General features: G+C 29.5%; 1 long non-coding RNA gene across 1 annotated transcript in view; it reads right to left on the bottom strand.

Annotated features, from left to right (window-relative positions):
- The window catches only part of LOC147812679 (uncharacterized), a 43,739-nt gene that overhangs the window by 9,179 nt on the left and 9,147 nt on the right, over positions 1-25,413 (bottom strand). The window contains exon 2 of the long non-coding RNA XR_015433395.1: positions 8,555-8,699. This is a non-coding gene — a long non-coding RNA (uncharacterized LOC147812679). The remainder of the gene's footprint in view (positions 1-8,554; positions 8,700-25,413) is intronic.

Raw genomic sequence — 25,413 nt, 5'->3', positions numbered from 1 at the left:
TTTGAAAGCATTATCAAGTAGGTATGCAGTTGATTCCTCTAAATTTTACAATTATTCATTGGAACTTGCAAATTTATATGTAAATGAGTATTCGTGGTATCCAATGCCAGCTAGCGTTCATAAGATATTGATTCACGGACATGATATTTTAAAATCAGCTTTATTACCTATAGGTATGATGAGTGAAGAAGCCCAAGAGGCTAGGAATAAAGATTTTAGAAATTACCGTGAAAAGTTCACAAGAAAGATATCTAGAGTACACACGAATGAAGACATATTATAGTTCGTTCACCAGGAGTTGAGACTTGGCTCCACCTCCTCGGACGCAGAGTTCATTTCAGCGCGGGAGTTAAAAGAGAAACATCTCCGTTGTTGAAATTGAGACAACCCTTAATTTGCGCCAAACACAGAAAGTGAATTCTTTTTCAGTCACTTACTTTGCTTTATCATCTGCTAACATACCTTTTGTTACACTAGCTAATTATAGTTTAAATTTTAAAACTGTTGTTCTCCCAGCGAAATGTCTCATAAAGGACAAACTATTCACTCAAAAGAAAGAAATATCATAAAAAATAGTGTAAAATATCATCAAATTTATGAAATATTCATTGTTAAAAAAATGCACATAAAGTTTGAGAAATAAATATTTTTGCCAAACGATCGCCAAATAGCAACATTGTTCAGGATTGCTCACAACCTTCTCCCAAAAATAGCGAAATAGTATCGTCGCATACCACGTGATGAAGGCGGAGCCAAGTGCCAACTCCTGGTGAACGAGCTATACATATGTTTCTAATTTCGTCAGATCCAGTAATAAGTTCTCTTCGAAAATTGCCTAGTAGGAAAAGTGGTAGCATGCCTCAAGCCGTTATCGATTTATTGGAAGATCCTTCAGCAAGTTCATGTTTTATAGAAATGGAAAATTAATAGTGCCAAAGTAGTTTGTTTATATTAAATATAAATAAAAAACGTTATTTAATAAAAATAATACTTCGTGTATAAAAAAAATCATAAAAATAAACTTGAGATTATTATTTCTGTTATAAAATTTTCAAAATTTTTTATATCTAGCAAAATAGATTCATTATTTTTCTTAAATTCGATAATCGAATTTGTAATTAACAATCTTAAATATTTTGATTCAATTTATTTAGTTTAAATTTGTTTTGATAAATATTTGTGATTTTGCATCCATTACTTCATTTATTAAAATTATTAACCACAAATTTGTAATCAAAAATCACAAAAACTGCTATTAAATAATTTTTATTTATTTATTTGTAATATTTTCAATTATCATCCGCCATTTTGGATCCGCCATTTTGTTTTTTTGAAATTTTGACTTCATATTTAAAATCAATGACCAAAAAAACCTATAGGTGATCAATTTCTAGAACATTGAAGTTAATTTTCTAATTTTGGCCGCATTTTTCTGATTTTGTCCCACTGTGCGACGTTCTTAAGATGAAATGATTTGATCAAATCAACAAGTTTTGCGGAAAAGAAAGCAGATCTCGTCAAAAAGAAATTTAAGGCTTCCCGAAATTGAGATACTAAGCGCTAACCATGATTAATATTTGTTTAAAATAGAAGGAAGAAAATTCTACCAGGGGACTATGCAATTGAATATAATACGAACAATTATTTCACTTAAAACTTACATTTGAACGGGTTACCACTCAATGAAAATGAAAACACCGTTGTGCTAGTTACTTAATCGCCAAATTCGACTTTACATACTAAAGGCTATGAATTTCGTTTTTAAATCATCGCCAAATTTGTTTTACTGTCAAACCTTTGTATCATCAAATTAAAAGGTTTTTTTATTCATTTGTACTTTTTGAATTTTATAAAATAATTACCAAAAGATCATTTTCTATGCGTCAGATAGAAAACAACATCGATTCAGAAGATAAGAGAAAGAAAAATAACTGCGTTTTGAATTTGTTACTTCAAATTTGAGTACAATAAAAACTATATTCTAAAATAAAGACAACAATGTTCGTCAAGTATATTATATGTTAGAGATTATAATATGTTATTATAGTTAATATCACGTGACTGCAACTACTACTATTTCCACTTAATTTTTGTAGTTTTATTTTAGTTTTCGCCGATGGCAACTTTCTGTGTTCCATGAAAAAATAAGTATATCGTATTTAGAATTCTTGTAAATAAAAGTCATTTTGTAAAGTTAAACATCTGAATTTATTTTGAACAAACAGTAAAAGAATCTTATTGTCTTATGTGACTCTATACATGGACACATAAAAAAGAGAATTTAACATGAATAAAATTAAATTTTAAAAATTACTTTTTTTTAGGTGGAAGTAGAGAGAAAGAAGAAAACGATTCTATCTTTGCCTTAATTAAGACGATAAATGTAGGGCTCAATATTCTGAAACACGGGAGGGGGCGATTTTTGGTATTAGCAGTTATTACAAATGAAATTACTTTCTTCATTTAATCAACTTTAAGAAAACTAAATACTTTTCGAATTATTATGCTTTCTTTTTTATTATTCTCTAAGTTTACGTAATAAAGTGGTTGAAATTTCGATTTGGGATAAAAATAGAGATAAATTGCAGCATACAATTTTTAAGAAAAAAAAGGAAAAAAAACGATAGCTACTTGTGGTAGCCAAGGTCAGAGCACCATTTCAAATTTGAGAACTCTTGCCAAGCGAAAAGTGGTCGAATATATCAACAGGGTATCTGCTACATTTTAGATTTTTAAATCCGTGACTTTTCATGACTTTCCATGAATAAATCCAAAAAATTTTCATGACTTTCCATGAATAAATCCAAAATATTTTCATGACTTTCCATGAATAAATCAAAAACATTTTCATGACTTACCAAAAGTTACTATTTTCGCCACAAAACACAACAATAAATTTAAAAAAGCATTACAATAACATTATAACCAAAATTGCTATACTCTATCTGCATATTTATTGATTTTAAACTTAAAAAACCGAGTAAAGAAAGAGTTGAAGCAATAAAATAGCTAAAAAAAATACAAAAGCAAATAACGAAATACTGTCAGATATATGTAGTTATTTAAAGCTGTTTTACTTCCTCTTTAAAGTAAGTGTAATATGAAAAGCCTAAACTGGAATTTTAAATTGATAAAATAAAAAATAAATAATAAATAAAAAAATTCTGAAATCACAGCAGTTTAAAAGATAATTCGCTCTAGAAAGGATGTTCTTTCTTTAATTTCTCGAAAGAACGCCATAATTTTTAAGGAACAGGATAAAAAACACTTTATATTTTTATAGAATATGACTATGAGCTGGGATTTTGCTACAAATTTAGATTTGGAACATCGGAACTCTTGTGAAATTGGGAGGGGGTAAATTTCATTCTAAAAATTAGATTTTTCGGCAACCTAGACTTTCCACGATTTAAAAAAAAAATTTAAAATCATGACATTTCATGACAAATTTTGTTCAATACTGAAATCCATGACTTTCCATGATTTTTCATGACTTTCCAGGTGCTCAGATACCCTATATATATTTTTTTTTGGTAATAAATTTTATATGGCAATAAAATTAAGGGGACATTTGCTTATGGTTTGGATTTTTTAACATTTATTATTTACACATTTGTCAATTTCGTTACAAAGTTCACGTTGAAATTCTAGTTAATCAGTATGATGTCAATATTTCGATTGACGATAAATGCTGCTTTTAGCGATTAGAAAAATGATTGAAACTATCATTCAGTAAAAAATTTCAGTTAAAGTTTGGGTGCTCTAGCATGTCAGTAAAAGGTCGAAATTTTCAAGATTCCAGCATTAAACAAACGAAAGCGATTTATTAAAAACGTAGTAAGCAATGTTCAGAGATAAATACTTGTCTATTTAGCGTTCACTTTCTTGAGGTATCCCGACTAAACTCATACAAATGATTAATATCTGGATAGAATGACTAACAAGTATTTCTGTTGAGCATAAGCATAAGATAGAATTTTTTAAATGTCATATCGGTCTTTCACATCTTGAATTTTAAGTTTAGTTTCAAAACCAACTCAATATAGTTACATATGAAAACAATTTTTTTATTAAAAAAATTATCCGCGTTTTAATCTTTACTTTAATTCTCATTAACAATTCTAATAAAATAAATAAGTAAGTAAACAATTTAAATGCTTTGAAAAATATAAATTCAAATGATAGAGATAAAATTTTTTAAAAAAAATTGAGAAATATTTTTCATACACTGAAGTGTATGAAATATTTGTAAATTTTTTTAAGAATAATAGTTCAACGGCGAAATAGAGTAGATACGAGGCAGTTCAAATAATACGTAAGCACCTAACAGTGGAAGGGGGTTTGTGATTTACTTATTTTCCCTGATAAGGGGGTAAGGATACGAGCAATGCTCACGTTTAATATTTATTACTTATTTTCAAAATTTTCTTAAAATTTAAAAAAAAAAGATTCATGGAAAAATTTAAACTTTTATTCTAAAGTTGAATGAAGGCAAAAAAATTTTTTTATCAAAATATAAAGTGATAAAAGAGGCAGTTACCTACAATAACACTAAAATGATTACTCTGTACGCTTACAAAATTCAAAATAGTGAAATTTTGAGGTGCATTAAACTTAATTTTATATCGGTACATGATATTAATAAAATTAAGCGAGAGTTTCAATTAAAAAAGTTAAGGTACTAAACCAAAAATTAAATTATACTGAAATCTTATATTTTATTAAAAAAGTGGTAAAATTAAATTGATTACTCAAATTAGCCAATATTGTATTTTTATATTAAGCATTTGAAATACTTCAGTTTTTTGCTCACAGCTTTTAAGATTTGAGTTCGTTTTTTTTTCTTTAAGGAAAAAGGTTAGGTTTCAGAATAGTTCGTTGGCAAGAGTGGAAGGTGACATTTCCTGGCTATTTTGATTTTTTGATTTTTATTTATTGCTTAGAAGTAAAAAATTATCGTAGATTAGCTGCGTACAGCAAAATTTCATAGCAAAAATCTCATAATCAAAAAAACTTATTTTTATACAGATTATGGAATTTTTTAGATGAGAAATTTTATTACTGAGCCACAAGACTGTAATCTTGACTAGGAAGAGATATTTACAGATGAATCACAATAGTTATATAACTTTTGTTTTAAATATTGGGTGAAGATGTTTGATCATTTTTGCTTTCAAAAGGGGGTGGGGGAACAAAATTGCAATACATTTATAGAAAGAACACAAAAAAATAAGGCAATCTAGGACATTCTTCTGACAAAGTAAGTACAGTACGAAAAAAAGAACACCCTAAATAACTCTTGATTTAGTGATTGGATCTTTACATACCCAAGTCAAAATCTCTGATGGTTTTCCATTGATGGACCAACATAATCTTGATGGTAACCATCAATAATTCCATCATGAACCACTATATTTTTTGATGGACCAACATAATCTTGATGGTAACCATCAATAATTCCATCATGAACCACTATATTTTTTGATGGACCAACATAATCTTGATAGTAACCATCAATAATTCCATCATGAACCACTCTATTTTTTGATGGACCAACATAATCTTGATGGTAACCATCAATAATTCCATCATGAACTACTCTATTTTTTGATGGTAACCAACATGAGTAATCAATGTAGGAATTCGGATTGATTTATGATGGTCCAACATAAAAATAGCAACTTGTTTTGATGGTTTGTTCATGTTGAACAATCACGAATTTCCATGATAGCGTCTTAAAAATCAAATGATGGAACGATCATGAACAACCATCATCTCAATGTAAGAAATTCGGATGATGGTTCTGCATAAAAACCCAAAATGTTTTGATGGTATATTCCTGAAAACCAACAAGAATTCCCATTTAATCCTTATGAAAATGTATAGTTGGAACCATCATCAACCATAACGGATTGTTGGTCCATGAGAGTCTCTTGATGGTTAATCATCATAGTATTAGAGTCTCCATTATGGAATGATGGAAGCATATCAAAAAACACGTAATAGAAAATGATGGATGCTGTTGGACCATCATGAATCTCAGTGAAACCAGCATAAACCATCAAAATTTCTTGATAGGACCATCAAGATTTTTGACTTGGGTATGCTTTTGTAATATTTGAAGCTTTTGCCGTAAGAAAAATGTTTAGTTTAATAACTCAAGAAGAAATGTCGAACAAGCCAGCATATATTCATATTTTCATGCGAATCGGAAAACAAATTTAAACAATGCTAGAAAGTACGTCTAACTTAATAAACTATTGTTGTAGTTCATTTACGTCGCACTAGAGCTGCACAATGGGCTATTGGCGACGGTCTGGGAAACATCCCTGAGGATGATCCGAAAACATGCCATCACAATTTTGATCCTCTGCAGAGGGGATGGCACCCCCGCTTCGGTCGCCCGACGACCTGCACGCGAAGTCGAGCACTTTACGGTAGCACAGTTTAACGAGGACCAATATCGCACACCCTCGGTCCCTACGCAGGCTGATCCAAGTGGTCACCCACCCGCACACTGACCGCAGTCAGTGATGCTTGACTTCGGTGAACTTAATAAACAAAAGGTTTAGTTTGATTGAATAAATATGTTTATGGTTAAAGAGCCAGAAATGGCTTTACTGCTCACATCGATTTTTTTTATCACATATTCAATGTAAGCAATTCATACGGTGACAGAAACTATACCTGATTAAAAAGTAAGTAAGAGTATTGTAAAATAAAATAAAAGATTCTTAGGGGGGTCGTGAGTCACGCATTAGCCTGAGCATAAACTTCCAACAGACAAAGTGAAAAGAATTTGTATATTCTGAGTAGCATTACACGAATAACGTGTTTTAAAGTAATTTCCGAATTTCAAAAATGTTTAGTTTTATTTTCCTAATTTTCTACATTTTAAATAAACAACCTTTGTAACGTATTTTGATACCACATTTTCTGCATTTCTTACTGTCAAAGAAGACTTCTTTCTCTTTCCTTTTTTTTAAAATTTTGTATTTGAGCTAGCTAACCACTCATATATCGGTATCTGAATTAAATATTGAGTCTATTTGATTAAAGAAACAGCAATTCTAATTTAAAACAGTGCAAAAATTGAATCAGTGAACTGAGCTGAATTCAAACATCACGAGCTTAGGGTAAAAAAAAACCCGAAGTTCCAAAATGAGAAGAAAAAACTTAATTCCAAAAGTAAAAGTCAAATATTCTTAGTTTAATAAATTTCATAAACATTTTAAATTAGGACGAAGGAAAAATATTAAAACTCTAAACAAAGGCACATCGGAAAAAACTGAGAATTTACTTATATACTATATTTCGGAAGTATAATTAGTTTAAAATGCTTAATAAATTTTCTGCAATAATTTTCGTCATAAAATGCGTTTATTCTTTAAACTATTTGAAAACATTGAAAAAGCTAATTGTTTGAAATAAACAATAACTAAAAGATTCGAGACATCTGATTCCATGTTATCACGTATACTTAAACATTTTGTCCCTAAAGCATAAAATATATTAAACGAACGTAATTCATAACGAGTAGTGAAAGGAAAAAAATGATAAAAATAAAACTAATTCGATGAAAAACAAAAGTTTAAGATTACTTTAATTGCTCGAACTTATTAAAAGTATTGTTTTAAATTTTATAACCGTCGTTCAGCAGCCGATCCAATTTCGGGTTTACGACTACTAATGTTGAACTCCGCAGCCTGGTAATTTTGAACCAATTCAGAAGACAAGGAAACTCCTGGATCAGTACCCCACAGAGGAATTGATTTGTTATGGGAACATGGAGGACTTTGCAACTCGACAGATTTAACGTGCATCAGTCACCATTTACTACACGGTGAGTCTTCGGTCGGCGGGGATCGAACCCACGAACCAAAGTAATATTATAATACTATAACCGTCGTTGAACAGCTGACCCAAATAAGTGGGTTTACGACTACTAATGATAAACTCCGTAGCCTTGTAATTTTGAACCCAATGCAGAAGACAAGGGAACTCTTGGATCGAGTATTGGGAGAATGTTACCATCGTGGAGGACTTTTTGATGGAGCTAAACCGCTTTTGCGTTACATGGAGAGGAAGACCACGAGAACCTCCCACTGCAAGGGGACTCAAACCCATGATCCTTCAACCACTGAGGATATTACACGTCAGCACTGTGGTCGGTGCAAGCCAGATGCGGAATTCGTATCGACTGGGATTCGAACCCGGTTCGCCTCGAACGTTCTATCCCCTGAACCATCGCGGCTCAAAAACCAAAGTAAAAGAAATGATTACTCTCTATTTGACACACAAATAGAAAATTTAATTTCTAAATATTTAATGAATTAAAAAAAAAGAGTTTTATCCCTCTTCTGGTAAATTTATATAAATAAGTTCTACTTCTACATTTTTTTCACATTAATGTTAGTATTTGGCATTAAACAATTTATAGCACTCTAATTAATTTATTTTAATCTAAAATGAATATTTCTTCCTTTTTGAAAGCGAAACAATTTCTTTGAATAGGGTATAAAATGAGTTTGAAATCTATACAAAGAGTACTTACCCAAATTGCTCAGTTAACTAATCCAATAGCTGTAGATGAGGCGCCTTAATGAGTTGCATCGAGCACCTAAGCGAGTTTCCGTCTGACACACTATATACAGTTCCGTCAGGCCACACGGCGAGTTTCAGCAAAGGACTGTTAATTCCTTAAAAAGAAAACAATACTTATTTACAAAGGATATCAATCAGTGATTATTCAATGTGTGATTAAGCCAAATACAAAATACAACTTATTTGAAGGGAACAGCTTTTTTTCCAATTAAAATTATACACATAAATACGTAAGAAAATGATGGGCCGATTATGTGGAAACAGGTTTTAGTGCTATGGGGATAAAAGACTCCAGGTCAAAGAATAAATTGTCCTAGCGGAATCTTCAACTGAAGGCTTTGGCCCACCTTAGGCTGTCATACCAAATAAGATGTGCAAAAATACAAATAGACATTTTCTGCTTTCCTGTCAACTAGAAGCAGATGAAGAAAACACAAAATATCTCGCAATAAAAGAAATTAAAAGAACGTTTATGAAGACTAAGTTATATCGTAACGTTAAAATAACTTTAAATCAATTTACTAAAGTAAGATTTATAATTCATAAAAGTTTTACTACCCGTGAAAAAATTCAATCCCTAAAACATTAACACAAAAACCAAATTTTCATAAATAATTACCAGAATATATGATTAAAGATAAAACATGAAAATAAAAAGATTTTTATAAAAGGTTTTTCTGAGGAAAATTTTAGAAGTTTTATTATTTTTTTATAGTCGATTGTTAAGATAATCAAAATGTATATGGAACAAAATTGAAGTTTTAATGAATTACGTACTTCAATTTTGAAGTTCCATAATAAGGAAAAAAACTAAGTTCCAAAATGAAGAATCAAGTATTCTTAGTTCAATAAGTTTCAAAAACATCAAAAATGACGACGAATAAAAAATATTAAACTGTTAAAGCTAAATCGGAAAAATCTGAGAATTCACTTATAAACTCAAAGTATAATTAGTTTTAAAAATACCTCAATAAAATTTTTGAATTAATTAATAATTAGAAAGAAATTTAAAAAAAAATAAATTGTTTTAATAAACAATAACTAAAATATTCGAGATACATATTTCTATGCTGTTACGCCCTCCAAAAATTGTCGCTATTGTATAAAAAATATGTTTTAAGATTTTAAAAACAAATCAAAATTCAGAACAAGAAAAAGGAAAAAAAATGAAAGAAATAAAACTATAAGATTAAACTAGATGATTAAAAAAAAAAAGGTGTAAGATTACTTACACTCGAACTTAACAAGAGAATAAAAATATGCTGTCTCAAATTGGAATTCAGAAGAGAAAAAAAAAGGAAATGATCTTTAACTCCTTGTTATGCATAGCGTTTCTAAACATTTCACCGAAAATTAACAGAAGAAAATCATTTTTAAAAAGAATCTGTCGAAGTGCCCTAATTAGGAAAGATTAAGTATTTATATAAAAGCAACAAAAAACTTGTTCCCCAGTGTAATGAATAAAACTGTATATTAATGAAGAAAAAAAAATATTTATTACTTAATAAAATAGGGATGTTAATGAATAATGGATAAAAATCAATATTTGTCATGCGCAAAATATTTAAGTTGGAATGTTATCAAACAGAATGTAAGAACGTTGTGAAATATAAACAATAAGTTTCGTTTCTTATAAAACTTTGTTCTTAAAAACCTTTTAATAATATTAAAAAACACTTTTAAGAAAGTAGTTAATTGTGTGTATGTAAAATTATGTCAATGATTTAAAAAAAAATTGCGTATTCATAAAAAGCGTGAATGTAAACTTTAGCAATTATTTGGACATTAAAGAAGCATGATTTAGATTTTAAAAAAATAATGTGAAATTTAAAAAAGCTTTTACAAATAATTTTATTGCATCGTTGCAACATCGCAAATCGTTCACAATACGCAAACTCTTATGAACATAACGTATTAAAACTGTCCAGAAAATTTCAAAATTAACTTCACTTACAGAAGACACTCAACAAAGAATAAGCAAAGCTCGTTTCGGCTGTGTATAATGAAGATTTCACCCTCTATTTAATATTTCCAGATGATAATTTGTAATTCTGCCGGAATGAAACCTGGTTTAAAACTTAAGCAGTTCAAAAAAATAAGATTTTTTAATGCATTAAAATTTAAGATAACTACTTTTCCATGAAAATATCCTTAGTAAACTAAGTAAATGAACAGGTATACCCTAATTACTTAAGTAATTAAAAAAAAAAACAAATAAAAATAAATATGATAAAACAAAATATCATTAAAGTGCTACAAAATAAAAAATGAAACATTACTTACATTCAAATGCAAGATTTAAGTATCTTTACTCTTACATTAACACAGCTTCAGAAAAAAAAAATTCTTTTTTTTGGGGGGGGGGGGGGAATACGGAAAATCTTAAGAGATGCAAGAAAGAAGAAAGATGCAAATTAAGCTCTTCGCGGGTTTTCAATTGGCTGGAAGTCAGTGACGCCAGCAGTCGCCTGCCTCCCCCCCCCCTGCTCTCTCCTTGTTAACAATCGCTGTTGCGGAAGAGGATTAAAATGTTCATTTTAAAATTCGAGTTTTATAAATCTCGCCAAGTCTTATTTTAAACGGATGAAATCTTTGACCCTTGAAACAAAAAAAAATATTTTTAAAACTACATTTCAACTACTGTATTATTTACAAACTATATTACAAACTATATTATACTACTATATTATTTACAAACTGTAGTTAACAACTTTTTACTCGACATGCGCTTTGTTGAAATTTTATTTTCTTTAAATAATAAGAGTTTAATTACTTTATTAAATGCTAAACTTAAAAAAAGTAATATTATGCAAAAAAGTAATATTTATTGAAGCTAATGTTTTCTAGAAACCTTTCTCACATTACACGCTACACTTTTTAAAGAACTTAAAAATTCTATGCGAAATTGATTTTACAAATAAAAAAATATATATTCTATTTTTTTTTTAACAATTGTAGTTACGCATTTGAATTGTTTCTTTACTTTAAATACATAGTTTATGTTAAGTTTGTTTTAAAAGAAAGGTTTTTAATTTTAGATATTGTATCACGATCGGGGTATATTCCACCAGCTATTCAATGTCAATTGCATTTTTAATTACATTTTAAAAAACTCCTGAAAAAAATTTTTTTTCCCCGATTGCTTATTAAAAAAAATGTTTTTACAACGATTTTACGTCAAATAACTAGGGGGTTGAAAGGTTAAAGAGAGACCCTTTTAAACTTTCATAATGTAGCATTTTCTTTCAGGGGTCTGTTTAGAAGAAATTTGGGTCCGTTAACGGACCCTTCACAAAATATCTTTCCATAAAAACGGACCCTTCACAAAATATTTTAACTTAAAAACGGACCCTTCACAAAAAGATTATTCTTTTAATCGGACCCTTCACAAACTTGTTTATCTTCATTATTATTTTGTCAATCGAATAAACCCTTTCCAGGGCAGAAAACAAGAAAGATGGATGTAAACGAATTAAGTTTCGTCAGACGATTCTTCCATTATTCGTCCGAAATGAATATTCTGCGTTCAGCAGTATAGGCTAAATATCAAATGTTGCATTTCTAATTTAGAAGCAGCAATTGTTGTTTATTTTTTAAAATTTAATTTTTTTAATTATAATTTTACAGTGTTGAGCATTATCATGTATGTCTTTACAATTTAAAAACTCCTTGAAAAAGTTTTTTTTTTGCAATAACGGACCCTATTTGCACAAATTCATAAAAGCGGACCCTGATTGAAAAAATGCGAGTCATTTTTTCACAATTTCACGAAAAACGGACCTTTCACAAAATGTCTGGACAGACCCCTGTCTTTATTTAGCGTTTCTAAAATTCGAACTTTTGAAAGATCAAGTTGTAACATATGCTTCACGGAGTATGACGATTTGTTTAACAGACTTTAATTTCTCCCAAATATCTTTCTGAAACTTCGGCACATTTTCAATGTCACGGAAAAACTGAGTTAATTTATAGAAGACACTGTCATGCAATAGAAAAATCAAAGTAAAGACAAAAAATTCAAAAAATGAGATTTTTATGAATTTTGCATTTTTATTTGATAAGTAAAACTAATTTATAAATTGCAAAGTATTGTTATCAGTTTTATGAATTTCGGTTTCAATTTTGTTAGCATTAGCAATAGATAGGAAATAGTTATAAAACCGATTTTATCGAAATGTATAGTGAAGAACTTACTTTTTTTTCATTGTTTGGCACAATAGGCCTGCAAACATTTTGGAAATTGAAAGCTTCATTTTTTGAAATTTATCCGACTCTACTAACTCTATTAAATACAGTAATAAGACATTTATCTACAAATGGCTAATAATATATATGTGTTAGTTTTTACCTTAAATCACTCTTAATGTCGAGTGAAAACCTTTCATATACAGGGTGTTTTGTAAAAACCACCCTTAACTTTTTCTTTCTAGAATCCTTGTCAAAAATGAACATAGAAAAGTATACACAATTCAGGGATGAAAGAGCAAATAAAAAAAAGGTCGCAACAAAAATGACATTTTGTCTCAGTAAAACTGTTGATTGTCTTACGTTGTGTGAGTAAAATTACAGCTTTTATCTCAAAGGTGATTTCCAGAATAATTTACACAGGGTTTATATTTGATAGATAAAATAAAAAATCTTATTAAATATATCAATTCAATAATTTTCAGATGTGTATTACAAAGGAAGACTAGAAATGGAATTTTAAAGGATCAAAATAAACTTAGAGTCAAAGATTGACATGAGCTTAATACAACATAACACTCTTCTAAAATAAATAACGTCGGAAGAGTGTTTACAAATTAAACAAAAATATATTTCAATCTTTTAAATAAATGAATATGATTTCAACTGATATTTATCACAAACTATTTTTTTAAAAAAATAGAAAAATGTGAATATAAAAATTCACTATCAATATTTAAGAGGGGTGATTGGGGGGGGCTTCAAGAAGAAATACCCGAAATTTTAAAAGAAATAGACGTTTACGCAGGAGACATAGATAATCATTGAATGTCTTCTGCTAATAGACAATTGTAAACTCTAATCATAATTTTTATAAATGAGAAATTGATATATTTTAAATCTTATTTTGAGAAACTTTAATAATTAAAGCATAAATGAATTAAATTCATGAAAATATTTTAAGCAATTACAGTAGTTAAGTCATATTATTTCAATTAAAATAATAATAATATTGTAACTGTAAATTTCATAATATTGTAATTTTATTACAATATTATAAAATTCTTAAAAATATATGATATTCTAATTTTTTCGACACAGATTCCGACAATACTTGAGTGGTAATAATAAAAAATAATGATAGCTTCAAAAAAGGATCAAAAACTCTTTTAAACTATTATATTTTAATTATCTTAATCCATGAATATTGACCAAAAATTTTACAAACATATTTTGAATTATACGTTGGCAAAATGCCAAAATTTATTTTTAATCCATGAAAAGTCAATTATTAAATTTAAATTGCGTGAATATGAATCGTGATGTGCGGTTTTTAAATTGTGAGTTTAAAAAACGAAATGTTCGATATTAAAATCGCGTAATTACAAATCATAATCTTTGATTTTAAAATAACCCAGGTTCGAATCGAAATTTTTCTTAAAAAATCAGGTGAATATATATAAATCATGAAGCGTTATTTTAAAACGAATCATGGTGTGTAATTTTTGAATATTTGATGAAAATTACATTGTGTTATAGTTTTAAATCTCGTTAATAGGAATCGCCATGAGTGTATTTTAAGTTTCGTAAATGCGAATCGCGACGTTTCATTTGATTAATTATCTTTCCTAAAATAATATTACAAAAATTTCAACTTTGTTAACATTCAACACTTAATTTGATATTCAACAAATATTCCTTCATAAAGTCATTTCTATGGCAAAAAACCTATCAAAGTCCTTAAATACAAAACTATTGATAAAAACAATAAATCGAAATAAAATAAATGCAGAAAAAGAATAGAAAAATGTTTTCATAAAATTCTATAATAAATGTATCAACAAAAAAGGAAATTTACTTAATAAATAGATCTCAAAAATAAGACAAACCCACGCTTTCAACAAGGAATTCATCAATATTTACTTTAAATCATATTTACTTTATGGAGGAACATCAATATTTACTTTAAATTCAGTAGAGGAAAGAGAATACTGATTTAGTTTTCTATGGTTGTTATATTGTTTCTCGGTTATTTGGAATTCGCCGTACTTAAGTCGCCAATTGAAAAAGTTTGAACTAAATGTCACATAGAGTTTTAATATCCAGAAGTGTAATAAAATAAATGGCGAAATGCTTTTTGCGGTTCTAAAAAATACCAACATAAACTAGACACAAGGACGAAATATTTTACTACGCATTAAAATCGTATAGTTGAAAACGTAATGCGTTTTATTAAAAGGCATGATTTTAAACAGAGATCACTATTTTTGAAATCGTGTTATTTCTATTTTTTAAAACTATTGCATAAAATATAACATTTACAATTTATTTAATTTTTTTTTTAATTTTTCTTTAATAGTTTTTTTAATTTATACCCTGCTTCATCAGAATTACAAAAAACTTTTTCTCGTTAAAAGAGCTTTCTTTTTAATCATTTTGTTATTTAAGTGTTTGAGGGCATTATCTAAAGATGGACTAAACTGGACCGTGAACACGAGAGAAGCCATTTAAATCAGATTTCCATATGAGGTGGACCGGGTTCGAATTCCAGAGATGACTGGTCGATACGAATTCCGCATCTGGCTTGCGCCGATCTGGCTTGCAAAATATCCTCAGTGGTAGACGGATCATCGGTTCGAGTCCCATTACCGTAAGGCTAACCATGGCATATTTTCGTGATTTTTCTCTCTATGTAACGCAAATGAGGGTCAGTTAATTCAGACAGTGAGGGTCATTAGTAATTTTTATACATTTGTTGGAACAAATGAGTCCCGTTAGTGGGTTAAATCAGATTCCTGATGCATCGCCAAAAATAAAATGTAATTATATCGGCTTGCCGATATGTCCGTTAAGTCGATAATTCGCGATAATCGATTTAAATGTATCTAAGAGTAGTGCTCGTTAAAATTGCCACATCATAACAAAAACAAAAGTTTTTTTTCTTCCTTTTTTTTTAAAAAAAATGGGAAAGCCAAACAGAAATAAAATAAGAAATCGCTCTCGATTTTTTAAAAAAAAATTTAACGCTGATAATTACACTTTTAAGTGTTTCCCATCGCCGGATTCTTAGAAAAAATGACGAAAAAGAACACGCGTTAAAATACGTTATCAAAATAAAATAAAAAAGAAACACAATTAATCAAAAAAGCATAAGAGAAATAGAAAATTTTCCTAAATTCTTAAAACAAAACTTGCAACGTAGAAAATCAGTTTTTTATTTTACCGACAATCTAATTATTTGTATTTGTCTAATTACAATCTAATTATTTGTATTTAAAAGAAGAAGTGGAGAAGAAAAAATATATCAGAAACGCTGTTAAAATGCCGCGCTATATATATATATATATATAGTATATATATATATATATATATATATATATATATATATATATATATATATATATATATATATATATATATATATATATATATATATATATATATATGTGGAGGTTGACGTCAGGTATAGTTGAAATAACTACGCTTTTGTAATAACAAATTTAATGAAAAAAAAACAACAATGGAAATAACACAACCGCTCCGTCTGAGCGTTTAGCTGGAATCTGACATAAGTGGGGTGGCGCTGCTGTAGTGGGGGTTGGATTCCCACATTGGCCATCCGACAAGAAGCACCTGCCCTCAGGTGGGCATATCAAAAAAAAAAAATTCAAAAAAATACTTACATAATAGCTAAATATCATTTTACATTCTAAATACTTATACATCATCTGAAAAAGATTTCAAAAGACATATTAATAATCAAAATATTAAAATAATTTTCAAGATAAAAAAAAATCTCAGGGAAAAAAATAAAAATTTTCTAAAGAGTTCTGAAGAGAATGTCATTTTAAGCAATATCATCAGACCAATGTTTGATGTATTCTGCACATGTACTGGTCTTTGAAGGTCCATCAAAAAAAGCACATTTTTCGACATCAAAAGTATCATTAGGTTTAATTTTTGTTATCGTATAAGGTCCTATGTATTTCGGTTTCAGTTTCAATCCTGGTCCAAATTGTGTGCGTTTTATTGCCACTAGATCGTTAATTTTGAAGGGTGCAGATGGTTTTCGCCGAAGATTGTAAGTTCGTTTGTTTTCATCTTGGACTTTCTGTATTTGTATTTTGGCTTGTTTCCGTAACTCGTCACGGCTGTTAACGAAGATGGCTTGAATTTCCTCATTCAGCATATTTGTAATTTTCAGATCTTGTTTCGTTTTAATAGCAGTACCAAATAACAGTTGAAAAGGGGTAGTGTTAATGCTTCGTTGAAAAGTAGAATTAATGACTTTCTGATCGTCTTTTACATAAGTGTACCATTTGTTAGGATCTTCTATTGATAATTTGGAGATTACAGAAATTATGGTAGAATTTAAATTTTCTATTTGTCCATTTGCTCTCGGTAAACCAGTAGTTACAGGAAAATGTTCAATTTGTTCAGCAGTGCAATACTCAAGGAACTGTTTGGAAGTAAATGCAGATCCACGATCAGAAATAATTCGTGATGGATTGCCAAAAACATATTTTTGAGAGTCTAATTTAGAAATAACTTCAGTAGCATCTGTAGATTTAGTTGGGTATAACCAGCAAAATTTTGTGAAAGCGTCTATAACTGCAAAAATGTATTTATAATTCTTGTTTGTGGTAGGCAATGGTCCTAAATGATCGATATGATAAGTGTGCAGAGGAATGGATTCTTTTTCGATCGGATGTAACAGTCCTTCTTGTTTTCCACACTTTCGATTTATTAAAATGCAAGGAACACAGTTTTTAATAAAACAGTCTATTTTTTCTTTCACTTTAGGGATATGGAATTGATGTTTCAATGATTCTTCAGTACGCTTAGAGGCATAATGTCCGCGATCGTGAGCATTTCGTATAATATCATTCTGCATACTTTCAGGAACGACAAGAAGTTCTTCACCATCAACAAATTTGTATAGTATGCCAGATTTAAGAAAAAAGTCATCATAAGGTTTAATTTTCAAAAGTTCTTTAACCGTTTGGATTTCACTATCTTCTTCCTGAGCTTTTCTAATTTTCGTAATGAGACTATCGTGTACTATCATAATGGGATATCTACTTAGCGCGTCAACGTGATACATTTTAGAACCGGAACGGTGTTCAATGATATAATCGAAATCCTGTAGCAATAATGCCCAGCGCGCTATGCGAGTACACAGATCCTTTTTATTTAATGTCATCGCAAACGCATTACAATCGGTCACGATTTTAAAATGTTTCCCTAGCAAGTAAACTCTAAATTTTTTCAAAGCCTGTACAATGGCTAAGACTTCAAGCTCATAACTGCTGTATTTCGCTTCGGCATCAGACGTTTTCTTACTCATAAAATATACCGGGTGAAAAGCATTATCCTCTATGGACTTTTGCATTAAAATACATCCGTAACCATGAATACTAGCGTCGCAATGTATTTCAATATCCGCGTTTTGATTGTAAATGCTAAGAACGGGTGGAGAAGACAAATTATGTTTTAAACTACAAAATGCTTGTATTTCATTCTCGGTAAATTTAAATTCGCGATTTTTCTTCAAAAGTTCAGTTAAAGGGTGCGCAATGATGGAGAAATTTAATATGAATTTTCGAAAATAGCTAGCTAGACCAAGAAATGATTGTAAATCCTTCCTATTTTTGGGTTCGGGAAAATTAAGTACAGCTTTAATTTTTTGTGGAGATGGGTACATTTTACCATTTTCAATTACATGTCCGAGAAATTCTATTTTTCTAGTTAAAAATGTACATTTTGAAAAATTTATCTCTAACCCATAAGCAGAAGCGAGTGAAAATACCGATGCAAGCCTCTCGAGACCTTCCTCTTCATTTTTCGATGGTATAGTCATATCATCCATAAAAATAATAATATGATCTTTAATTATCAAATCCTTAAAAATAGTGTTAATATAACGCTGAAAAGCTGCGGGTGATTTGCAAAGGCCAAATGGTGCGCGTAAAAATTGAAATTGACCATTATGAGTGACGAAAGACGTATATTTACGACTGTTCGGTTCTATTTCCAAATGAAAAAATGCATTACGCAAATCAATTTTGCTAAACGTAGTTGCTCCTTGAAGATTTTCTAATATATCATCAATAAGTGGTAAAGGGTAATTATCTTTAACTACATTTTTATTTAACGCTCTATAGTCAATACAAACTCTTGGGGTTCCGTCTTTCTTTTTTACCACTACAACCTGACTGGAATATTCGGAAGAACTGGAATATTCGGCTGACTGGAATATTCGGTCAGCCAACCATTTTGTCACTTGGTCATCAACAATTTTACGTTCTGTAAAAGGTAATCGACGTGGTCTATGAGTTATTGGTGTTTCATTTTTTAAATTTATTGACATTTGAATTTCGCAAGTTTTAGTTTTGGTAGGTTTATAATTTGAAACCATATTTTGAAGAGTTTCTTTTTGTGTTTGACTAACGCGAGATCCGATTTCTAATTCGAAATCATTTTTAATAGAAATATTTGAAATAGAAAATTGCTCTACGGGTTCCGTTCTACTATCCTCTATTTTTGTTAAAGTGATGCCAGCGGTATTAATTTTTATTTCTGCCTGAGTTAAAATATCCATGCCAATTATAGCATCATATGACATAATATTATCTCTAACTATACAAAAATTTGTTTTAAACTCTTGATCATCTATTACAAATTCATGAGTACAACTACCTATTGGTTTAATATGTCCGTTACCAAACGCTGCTAGTGTACCATAAAAAGAAGTTAAAGGAGGTGAGCCTATTTTTTGATAAGTTTGTTCCCGCAAAATTGTTTTCATAGCTCCAGTATCAATAAGAGCATTAAATGAAGTATTATTGACATTAACAATTTTATACATCAAAGAAGGTGAATGTGTAATTGCGCTTACAGTGTTATCAGTTTGGTTAGTAGATTTATTATTACACTTAGAAGCAATATGTCCAAATTTCTTACATAAATTACATTTCAAACCTCGTTGTTTATCAGGACACAAACGTGAAATATGCCCCGTCACACCACAATTATAACATGTTTTCTGTTTATCAAACTTAATATCATTTTGAAAATCATATCCTCGTACATTGTCACGTACTAAATTACTGCGCTCACGTTTGGGAAATTCAGGGGAAAAGCGAGGATTTGTACGGAAAAAAGATTTTTTGTTTCTATCATTAACTATTTTTTCATAAATACGCAATTTATCTTTAAATTCAGAAATAGATTTCGCGCCATACAAAATGGATTTATTAGCGGGGGAATCGAGAATACCGTCAATAGTATAATCAAATAAAGAAAAATCGTCTATTGGGTTTTTACAATTACACGCGAGTTCCCGTACGGCAAAAAAATATTCCATAAAAGATTCGTGTGGATTTTTTTTGCGATTACTTAATTGACGATGAATTTCGGCGGCATTTAATTGATGCCTGAACTCATTTAATAAAGCATTTTTAAACAATAACCACGATGTTAAATTACGTTGTGTGAAAATAAAAGTTTTAGCTTGACCGTCAAGTAAAGTTTTACAAAATATTATTTTCTGCGTATCACTTAAATCCGGAATAAAATTAAACGCGTCCTCAACATCGTTAAAAAACAAATGTATCCCATATGAATCAGAAGCATTAAATCGTCTCATTGAAGATGATATTTCTTTTAAAAGAAAGTAATTCGAAGAATCAAATTCTGCATTCTTTGTTTTGTTACTACTTGATAAGGGTGTGGCTTCAATGTCATTATGTACATGTACTACTTCAGTTTCACTTTCGTATTGATCATCTTCTTCGCTCAATTGTGTATTAAAAGCTTGTAATTCTTTTAAGTTCATAAGCGATTGATATATTCTATCTATTAATTCTGGTTTTTTCCCTTCAACATCCAAATTAAGCAGGTTTAATACACATATTAATTCGTGTTCGGAACAAGTATCAGATATTAACTTTTTCCTTTCCTCAATATTTATGTCCGGGGGAAAAGAAGAAAAGGATCGCAATTTCTTTCGTGAGTTACGATCAAACACATCGTTAAATATTCAGCAATTTCACAGTTTTTATATTTCCTGATTTTAGGAAATTTGCAATTGACTCAATATCGTTAAGAGATGTCATTGTATAATAATTAATACAGTTTAAGAGGGATAGTTCAAATCGAAAGCTGTACTTACCCGTCTGGTAAGTTAGGTAAACACGGTTTGTGCTTAGTTATTTTTCGGTTAACTAACACCGTCTGTGTTAATTATCTTTCACAAAAACCAAGGTCAAGGCCAGAGATGCAGTTCAAATTTAAACTCACCCGTCTGGTAAGTCAAGTAAACAGTAAACACCGTCTGTGTTTAATTATCAATTATCGTTGGTTAATCAACACCGTCTATGTTAATTATATTTTATCAAACGGCCAGAGCCCCCATGTGGAGGTTGACGTCAGGTATAGTTGAAATAACTACGCTTTTGTAATAACAAATTTAATGAAAAAAAAACAACAATGGAAATAACACAACCGCTCCGTCTGAGCGTTTAGCTGGAATCTGACATAAGTGGGGTGGCGCTGCTGTAGTGGGGGTTGGATTCCCACACACATATATATATATATATATATATATATATATATATATATATATATATATATATATATAAGACAAAAATTAAATACTTTTGTATTAATAAAAGCATTAAAACTTCATTCGTTTTCATAAAATATCTTTAGTAAAGGATAAGGGTAGATATTCTATTTTGGGACTTCAAGGCTAAAAACATGCCAATGAATAATAATTAGATTTATACTTCAAAAGAGAAGTTATTTTAAGATCTTTCACTTCCATATAAGGAAAGAATATTAAACGATTTGCTATGAGTAATAAATAAATTGATGAGGCGTAAGAATACAGAAAAAGGCAATAGTGACTGGCCTCTTCACAACTTTTAATCATCCTATATAACGCAGGAGCAATGTTTTTGCGTATGCTTTTTGTTGTTTATCATGCTTAAATAAAATCCGTCAGCTTAGACGGGACATGGGTCTCCCCCCATCTCCAGCTTGGAGGGGGCTAAGATGTATGCTTTCACCATCGCTACGAAATAAAAGAGATTATGCACAATATGGACTCGTTAAACATGCTGCTTTGACTGTAAATAACTAAAAAATAACGGTGTGGTTCCACCGTTATTTCATATTATATATATATATATATATATATATATATATATATATATATATATATATATATATATATATATATATATATTTCTAAGGGAAGTATTACAAAAATAATTACGCTAAAAGAAACTTGGAACTTTTTTACATGTCTCACAAAATCTTTAGTTAAAAAAAATATACCCACTTAACCTATAAAAAAAAAGCAGTTTGTAAACCTCGAATTCAATAGGTTTTTGAAAATAGAATGAAGTAATCAAAATTATTTAATTTTAAGTAGCATTTGAATTTTTGTAATTAATTAACATCTGTACCTAAAGCAAAAATAATTAGATTAATCTACGCAGAAAAGAACAAAATTTTAAGAATAACTGTATTAATATTGGATTAATCATAATTAATCATGGATAATAACGAATAATTATATCATTAAAAAGTAAAAATGAAACTAGGTAGGTTTTTGATGTTTGAAGCCTAATTTTTTTAACAGGGAATAAAATGTCGTTCTTTTACAGTTTAGTAAATCAGAATCATCGTTCACAGTTTTGAGAGCTTTGTTTATTGTCGGAATTCCGTTACGGCGGAAAGAATCATGAACTTTTCTTCTTGCAGCATTTCTGTCGAAATCGTCAATGTCATCCAAAAAAGTTTTACGAGATTTAGTCCTCTTCAGTGAATGTAATATACCAGGGGTGGCTAACATGCGGCTGACGAGCCAAATGCGGCTCTTTGAAGGATTATTTGTGGCTCTTGATAAATGTACCAGAGTACAGAGTTCCTTTTGCATTTTTGTGCTATTATATTTATAAAAAATTATTATCATTCCGAAAGTGTTTCTAGATGTATTTTAAATTACTGAGAACAAATATGAAAGACTGAATGCAACATTGTTCAGTTCAATTTGAGTTTTCCATTTCTAATATATTATGACATAAAGAGCATCTGGAGAATTAGAATTAATAGAGATGCAAGAAGATCAAGCTCTACAATGAAAATATAAGTCGACGTCGATTACTGAATTTTGGAAATTTGTACCAGAATCGAAGTATCCTGAATTGAAAAAGGCTGCCTGTCAAATTATTTCAATATTCGGAACAACGTACTTATGTGAATCATTGTATTCCACTTTAAAATTCGTAAAATCCAAACACCGATCAGTATTAGCTAACCAGCATCTCAAAGAATTACTGGGAAGTGCCGCCACCAATTATTCACAAAATTTTAAAGAATTATCAAGAGAAGTAAAATAAATGTGTTTAACTTTTAATATTTAAATTCAATACACATATTTTTTACTTTTACTTTTTTTATATGTTTTCAATAAATAATTTATGTAAAAAAAAATCAATACCTCTTTTGCATACCTTTTAAATACGTATTTAATTGCGGCTCGCGAAAAATTTCAAATTTTGAAAAATGGTTTGACTATTAAGGAGCATCCCTTTTATAGTCTTTAATAATTCTGAAAACAGAAGCTGTGTTTACTCCCGTATAGAAGCCGTATGATCAGCCACATCAATGATTGGAACATCTGGTTTTGAATGCACTTCTGTTTTATAAATGCTCAATATTATTTCCTTCTCAGCTTTACTAATGCAAGATTTCTTCTGCCGTTTTTAGGAGGACTTAAAACCATCACTTTATTTTCCATATTGCTCATGAAACACCTGCTAAAAGACACCACGGCGAAACAAACAATCCTTTAAGACAGTGTTTCCCAAAGTGTGATACGCGCACCCCCATGGGTACGGTAGCAGTTTAGCGGGGGTACGCGAATATCTTGCAACAAACAAACATTTCAAAACGTTTATTTTAAAAAAAAGCTAGTCATGAAATTTTACGATTACGTATTTTTCTATTGCATATTTTTTGCAGAGTTAACAGTTAAAAATTAGTAGTGTCAACAGCCAGTTGTGATTTTTAACTTATGTGCCATTTGTTTATAGTAAAATATACATTCACTTTTTTATTAATGGTACACAGCGTTACGAAAAACTTAGAAAGGGTACACAAAAGACATAAGTTTGGGACGAAATTTTTAAGAATAACAAATAAGAAAGAAAATAAATAGAATAAAAGTTTTTAAGAAATAAAAGTTTTTGCTTGACTGATAGGTGCTATTAGTCATTATTCCGGCGCCAAGCAGACAACGGTATTGCACAAAATAAATCAAGGCTTCTACCCACCTGCAGTATCACGATCCCATCTCTAAATTGTTTTCTTTCAGAATGATCCAGAAAGAAAGAATATTTTAATGAAAAAATTTAATGAAAAAATTTAATAATAAAATTAAAAAAACAATAAGGGCGTGTTTTCTTTCTTGTAACCCCTACACTCACACGCATTCAAAATGTTCTACCGTCGAAGCAGGGACTCATTCTAGGCGAAAGACGAACTTTTTAATTGTGGATATTTTCCTATGATAAAAAAATTGTTGCAAACAACTAGTGATACTGGAAATTAAGTACTTTTAAGGGCCCTTAATTTTCAAGGCCGTGGAAGCCTTGTCCCGTTCGCATGTAAACTCTCTTTACACACATAGTATCCCCAAGAGATTTTGAGAGCTCTGATTGGCTTTCTCGGCATTGCCTTCTGTTACGTCTTTTTGTAGCTCCTCCCCAATAACATTTCTCCGTAGTTTGTTCCCAAAATGTAAATCAATCATAAATCAGTTCCAATATATTTCTCATACTAATTTTATGACAAATGTTATAGTTTTGTTCAAAAAATTAAACAGCATTATTAATTGTATTTCAATAATGTCACATTTATTTAAATCTAATTTGCTTTAAATTTTATGCTAATATTTTTTAATATTAATGTTATGAATTTTAGGTAAATGCAAGGTAAACAATTATTTTCGGTAAAACATCAAATTAGTATAATAATAATTATTAAACATAAATTAAAGTTTTATTAGCTAGCTTTTATGTAATATATATATATATAAATATATATATATAAGAATTGATTAATATTCAAATTGAATAGCATTGTGAATATTCTTATGCACTTAGAAATTAAAATCTCTTACTTAAATTTATTCAGTATGATTGCAGAACTACTCAGTTAAGTTTGAATTTATAATATGAGATTTTAAAATGTATGTAAATAAATTTTTAAAATTATATTTGATTACTTAAAAAAGATTTTATCACATCTTAGAGGAAAATATTCTAAAATGTTAAAAAAATTTAATTATAATTCAGCAAAAAAATTTTAGAATTTTTTGAAAAACTTCTTTTACATTTCTCTTGCAGCACTTTCATAAACGCACTGTGGTGACAAACAAATAATTTCCTGCAATTAAATAATAAAAAAATATTCGCAATCCAATAGAAATGTTCTAGAAATGAAAGGAGGGAATTTCTTGTAAATTTATTCTTTAATTACTCATGGTATTAATTTAATGGACAATTCATAATCATTAATTTTTATTTTGATGGGAATTATGCAATCGGAAAT

This window comes from Parasteatoda tepidariorum, chromosome 4 (assembly GCF_982258835.1).
Source record: "Parasteatoda tepidariorum strain Cologne lab strain chromosome 4, Ptep-v5.0, whole genome shotgun sequence".
In the NCBI taxonomy this organism is placed as follows: domain Eukaryota; kingdom Metazoa; phylum Arthropoda; class Arachnida; order Araneae; family Theridiidae; genus Parasteatoda; species Parasteatoda tepidariorum.
This window is presented reverse-complemented; position numbering and strand designations above follow the sequence as displayed.